General features: G+C 48.6%; 1 protein-coding gene across 2 annotated transcripts in view; it reads right to left on the reverse strand.

Moving 5' to 3' along the window:
* ZNF667 (zinc finger protein 667) overlaps nt 1–3,478 on the reverse strand; it is an 81,679-nt gene extending 78,201 nt beyond the window's left edge. For both annotated transcript variants that reach the window (XM_032388129.1, XM_032388126.1), the window contains exon 1: nt 3,325–3,478. The gene's annotated coding sequence lies outside the window, so the exon portion shown is untranslated. The remainder of the gene's footprint in view (nt 1–3,324) is intronic.
* Between the last annotated feature and the right edge of the window lie 2,745 nt (nt 3,479–6,223).

Below are 6,223 nucleotides of genomic sequence, written 5' to 3' on the forward strand. Positions count from 1 at the left end.
AAATGAGGGATTCTGGACACTCTTCCTGCAGACCGCACACTGATGCCTCTCTTCAGAAGGAGCTTTTCTAGGCTTGTACACAGTCCACCCTAGGAAACCCCTAACACCGGTGGCCTTCGTCTTCCACGATCGTCAGTTTCCCCAAGAGCGGCCCCTGCCTCCAGGCCTGTAAGGACTCAGTGCACTGAGTGACCTCCATCATATTTGCACGGGGTTACTCCCCAGAAACATCCCTGCTCTGGTGCCTCCCATTAAGTCACTCCAGCTTAAAGAGTCTGAGTATGCACACATCACCCAGGGGGTGTCCAAAAAGGAAAATAAAGTTCAGTTCTTGGAAAAGCGTTCCCACCCCCTCCCCAGCTTAGCAGAGTAATGTGCACAAAGGGCCCTCATTCTGGGGCTTAGCTCCAAACCAGTTTATCCCAGCTCCACCTCCTAGCAACTCTGAGACCTGGTACCTCAGCCCTCGTCTATAAAATGGACTTGAGGGGCACCTGGGTGGCTCAGTCGGTTAAGTGTCTGCCTTCGGCTCAGATCATGATCTTGGGTCCTCAGATGGAGCCCCATGTTGGGCTCCCTGCTCAGCGGGGAGTCTGCTTCTCCTGCCTCTCCCTCTGCCCCTCCCTTCCTCATTCTCTCTCTCTCTCAAATAAATAAATAAAATCTTAAAAAAAAAAAAATGGACTTGAATTCCTGCCTCCAGGGTGGCCATGTGACTCAGACCAAGTAATGGATGCAGAGAGAGAGAGAAAAGTCTGGTCCCTTCATCCCCTTATAAGGACACCAATCCATCCCAGGGGCTCCACCACAAAGACCTCATCCAAACCCAATCATTTCCCAAAGGCCCCACCTGTGAACACCAAGATATTAACAATTAGGGATTCAACATATGGATGGGGGCGGGTGAGAATGGACACAACAGCTTCTAGAAGCTGCAAGAAGCAAAGAAGTGGAGTCTTCCCTCCCTGTTCGTTTAGGACAAGGGGTGACTTAACTCTTTGGGAGGAAAAATTCTCCTTTACCCTTCCAAGGTTTTTCTGGCTGGTCAAAGAATCAAACTGACACAAGACAGAGTCACAGGGGAAAATGAAATTTAATTTTGCACATACAGGATCCCCACATACACGAGAGGTTCCAAGACAGAGAGGCAGGATGAGGTAGGTATCCGTGCCATGCTGAGCTAAGGAGTGGGCTGGGGGCTGGGGCCTCAAAGGGGAGCAGGGCAATAAGAACACGTTTGGTAACTAGATGTTTGCCCTGCCGTGCAGATGGGCATTCAGATAAAACTTATCTTTGGTAATAACTCTAGTTCTGGAAAGACCCCCAATTTAGAGTCTTCTAGGTGGTTAGTTAAGTGAGAGGCAAAAGCTTCTCTTGAGCCTGCAGGGTCTTGATTGCCGTCAGCTCAAAACAGTCCACATGCCAAAGCCAAAGTGGGCCAAAGACCTCTTTAGGATTTAGGAATGAAAACATTAATGAATGTTAGAGCACAACAGACCGTTATAGATGGTCTAGTCAGTGTTTCTCAATCCTACTACACATTAGAATCTTCTGAAGAGCTTTAGAACACAATGCACTGGGTTATGACCAGGGTAAGCTGAACAAATCTCCAGAGGTGGAGCCTGGCGCACTATTATTTTTTTTTTACAGCTCCCAAGTGGCTCTGAGGTACAACCACGATTGAGAACCAATGAATCCACAAAGTTTTGCTTTGTTTTTTTTTTAAACATTTTTATTTCTAAGTAATCTCTACACCCAACGTGGGGCTCAAACTCACAACCCCAAGATCAACAGTGGCATGCTCCACCCACCGAGCCAGCCAGGAGCCCCTGTACAAAGTTTACTTTTAAAATGAAATTTCAGGGGCGCCTGGGTGGCTCAGTCGTTGGGTGTCTGCCTTCGGCTCAGGTCGTGATCCCAGGGTCCTGGGATCCAGCCCCACATCGGGCTCCCTGCTCAGCGGGAGGCCTGCTTCTCCCTCTCCCACTCCCCCTGCTTGTGTTCCCTCCCTCTCTCGCTGTGTCTCTCTCTGTCAAATAAATAAAATCTTTAAATAAAATAAAATAAAATGAAACTTCATTGTACTGCCCCAAACAGAAACCCAACGTCACTTGCCATAAACCTGGTCCTAACAGTAAACACGATGAAAAAAAGATATAACCTGATATAAAGGGATTGGTAAGCATTAAAGCTGCTCTAGATAAACTTACTCCTTCACTAAGAAAGGCTGAAAAAGATCTGAAAAAAATAATAACTTCCTGACCACAGGATTCAGAGTTGCCACACTTTATGCCTCCGGGGGTCATGCGGGGCACTGACCTAGTTAGACCCTGATTTCAGAGACAGGGCGAGGGAAACATGAGTTGGCCCAATTTTGCTAGACAATTTAAAAAACCAAATACTAATATGCAATGAATGCATATCTGAGACTAAGAAGAAAAAGATGCTTGATACTTCAAAGGGAGGGTAAGGTGGGGTGAGGACAAAGGCACCAGATCTGACTGCAACTGAAAGTGACCTCCAAGTCAACTGAGCACCCCCTGGGCGCAATGATGGACAAGACGGCTTACCCAAGCAAAGTTCGGGGCAGTGCTTGGACCAGGAGCTAGAATCGGAAGTCCATCCCCATCATTTTCCACTTGAGGAAACTCAGAGCTCATCAAGGATGAGAACTGACCAGGGTCAACCAGCAGCGGACATAACAGCAGATTTTTGCAATCCCAGTGTCTTACTACCAAACCCTACAGCATCCGGCAGGGAGAACAGTCATTGGCTGTGTGTTGAGAAGCAAGATTAGCGCTCACAAAGCCCACCAGGTCCATTTCTCAGATTAACACACGGAGACCCCAGAGTGAGGAAAGGACTTGTCCAAATCCCCAGACAAAAGATGATGATGACAATCAGACACTAACACTTGAGAGGTCACTGTGTGCGGGGCACTGTCCTAAGGTTCCATTAGAGACTCAAATTCTATCATCAGCCCCAATCTAGATGGGTAAACTGAGGCACCGAGTGTGTGCACCTCGCCCGGGGTCTCAGAGCTGGTAAGGGGCAGAGGAGCTTCAAAGATCACTTCACAAAAGGGGAAACCGAGGCCACAGAGGATGAAAGGGTTCCAGCCCAAACTTCCCGTGGCGGGGGGGTGGGGGGGTTACAGGGTGGGTCGCGAGGAGGGGGCGCGGCTCAGAATCCACGACCTCTCAAATTTGCCCTCTCCCCGCCGTGGGGAACTATGACGTCACATGCGGGGAGCGGGGGCTGTGACCAGGAGCTTTGGGAATCCCATTCGGAAACCCGGGCGTGGGAACCGCGGGTCGCACTCACCTCCCGACGCACTCCTTCGAAGCCCACACTTCGGGCCTCGGGAACGAGGCCGGGAGCGCCTCGCCGGCGCAGACTCGGCGTCCCTCCACCAGCGCGACCTGCGACAGCGCCCAGGTGCCCGAGGCTTGCGGACCCCTGGACATCACTGACGGAGAACGCGCGCGGGACTAACTCAATGCGCATGTGCGCCCGCGATCTGTCGTTCAAAGCCGGCGGTGCGGCATCTCTGCCAATCGGAATCTTCCTTCCAGCCTGGCCCCGCCTCATTCGTCAGGCTTCCGGCGTCCCGCTGTCTCCAGGGTAACCGTCAGACCCACGGCCCAAGAGAGGCCCAGAAACTTCTGGGCAGAGAAACGGGAGGTGCCTGGGAATGAGAAAGGTCTCCGACGCAGGCGTTCCTGCTTCTTTTCCCCGGCCCCGCTTGCCAGGTCCTGCCACAGGGCCCGACCCGGGGTCGGTTGTGAGGGGCTCGGCCCTCACTGTGGGCGTCGCTGAGCGGGCCCGCGGTCACTATGGTAACACCTCCGGCTCGCGGTCGGCCTCTTGCGTGCTGACGTCACGCGCGGAGACCTGCGAGAAGGCGGTGGGCGCATGCGCCCGGGGCGGGAGGCGTGGTGTTGGCCCGTGGGAGGAGCCGGGGTGAGGGCGGAGCTAGGGCCTGCGCTTGGACCAGAAGCGAGCATTGGAAGTCCATCCCCATCATTTTCCACTTTGAGGAAACTCAGAGCTCATCAAAGTGCAACTGAAGAATTGGATATTTTCTTTTTATTAACATATACTGTATTATTTGTTTCAGGGGTACAGGTCTGTGATTCATCAGTCTTACACAATTCACAGCGTTCACCATAGCACATACCCACCCAACGTCCATCACCCAGCCACCCCATGGATATTTTCATTTTAAACTTTTTTATTTGGCGATAATTTTACGTTTAGAGACAAGTTGCAGTTAGAGGGTGCCCACATGTCCCCCATCCCCAGCTTCCCCTGCTGTTAACCTCTCAGGACCGCAGCACATTTGTGGAAACACAAATCTTTCACATCAGGGCAATGCTGTTCACTGAACTCCAGCCCATTCACATGGTCCTACTCTCTCCTCCGGGGTCCTTTTCTATTAGGAACCACATGGCGTTGAGTTGCTAGGTCTCCCCCAGCTTCCTCTGATCCACAACCTTTTCTCAGACTTTCCTTGTTTTCGATGACCTTGACAGTCTTGAAGGGTACTAGCCAAGTGTTCTGCAAAATGTCCTTCAATGCTTGCTTGTGACTACACTTGGCTTATGAATAGAAACTGACTTTTTAATTTAATTTTAGCTAAACATTTAACATTGCTAGTTGAGTCAATTATTGGACAGCTTTTAAGCATGTTTAGAACAATCTGGATATGTGAATCTACTTTTTCAACTAGATTTTATGAAATCTAATCACACAGATCAGTGATGTCTGGTGAAAAATTAGCATTCAAGTTGAGATGTGCTGTAAGTGAAAAATGCATACCAGATTTCAGACTTAATACAAAAAAGAAGGATATAAAACAAAGCATTAATAATGGTTTTATCTGTTACATGTTAAAATGATATTTTGGATATATTGAGTTAAATCATATATTATTATTATTTTTAAAGATTTTATTTATTTATTTGACAGAGAGAGACAGCGAGAGAGGGAACACAAGCAGGGAGAGTGGGAGAGGGAGAAGCAGGCCTCCTGCTGAGCAGGGAGCCCGATGTGGGGCTTGGTCCCAGGACCCCGGGATCATGACCTGAGCCGAAGGCAGATGCTTAACGACTGAGCCACCCAGGCGCCCCCATCATATATTATTTTTTTTTAAAGATTTTATTTATTTATTTGACAGAGAGAGACACAGCGCGAGAGAGAACACAAGCAGGGGGAGTGGGAGAGGGAGAAGCAGGCTTCCCGCTGAGCAGGGAGCCCGATGCGGGGCTCGATCCCAGGACCCTGGGATCATGACCTGAGCCGAAGGCAGACGCTTAACGACTGAGCCACCCAGGTGCCCCTAAATCATATATTATTAATTAATATTGATTTCACCTATTTGTTTTTACATATTTCCAGCTTTTTTGAGATATAATTGACATATAACATTGTATAGTTTTAAGGTGTACAACATGAGTATTTGATACATGTATATATTGCAAAATGATTACCATATTGGTTACCACCTCCATCACCTCATATAATTACGTGTGTGTGTGTGTGTGTGTGTGTGTGTGTGTGTGTGGTGAGGACCTTTAAGATCTACTCTCTTAGCGACCTTAAAGTATATAATACAGTATTGGTAACTGTTGTCACCATGCTGTACATTAGAGTCCCAGAACTTATTCATCTTATAATTGGAAGTGTAAACCCTCTGACCAACATCATTTTACTTTTTAACGTGCCCCCTAGAAAGTTTTAAATTACTGTGGCTCACATGAGATTTTGATTGGACACTGCTGCCCTAGGTAACAACGTAACCAGCATTTACAGAGAACAATGTCAGGCATTGTGTTTGACAAATATTATTTCACTTAAACCTGAAAATAACTCAGTGAGGTAGGTTCAGTAGAATCTTTCTTAAGCGGACTCCACTGTTGAGTGACTCCTGGCGTAACTGATGTACCCCATCCCCTCTCTCAGACACACCGGTGGGCTGATGTTCAGGGCTGCAGAAGGCCCATCGCAAGCATACTGCTTTCTAAAATGCCTGAAGGGGGGTGTCTGGCTGGCTCTGTTGGTGCAGCAAGTGACTCTTGATATCAGGGTTGTGAGTTTGAGCCCCAGGTGATTGCAGAGATTACTTACAATAAAATCTTTAAGGAAAAAAACCAGAATGGGGCACCTGGGTGGCTCAGTCGTTCAAGTGTCCAACTCTTGATGTTGGCTCAGGTCATGATCT

The sequence above is a fragment of the Phoca vitulina genome, unplaced genomic scaffold (assembly GCF_004348235.1).
Source record: "Phoca vitulina isolate PV1807 unplaced genomic scaffold, GSC_HSeal_1.0 scaffold52, whole genome shotgun sequence".
NCBI lineage: Eukaryota > Metazoa > Chordata > Mammalia > Carnivora > Phocidae > Phoca > Phoca vitulina.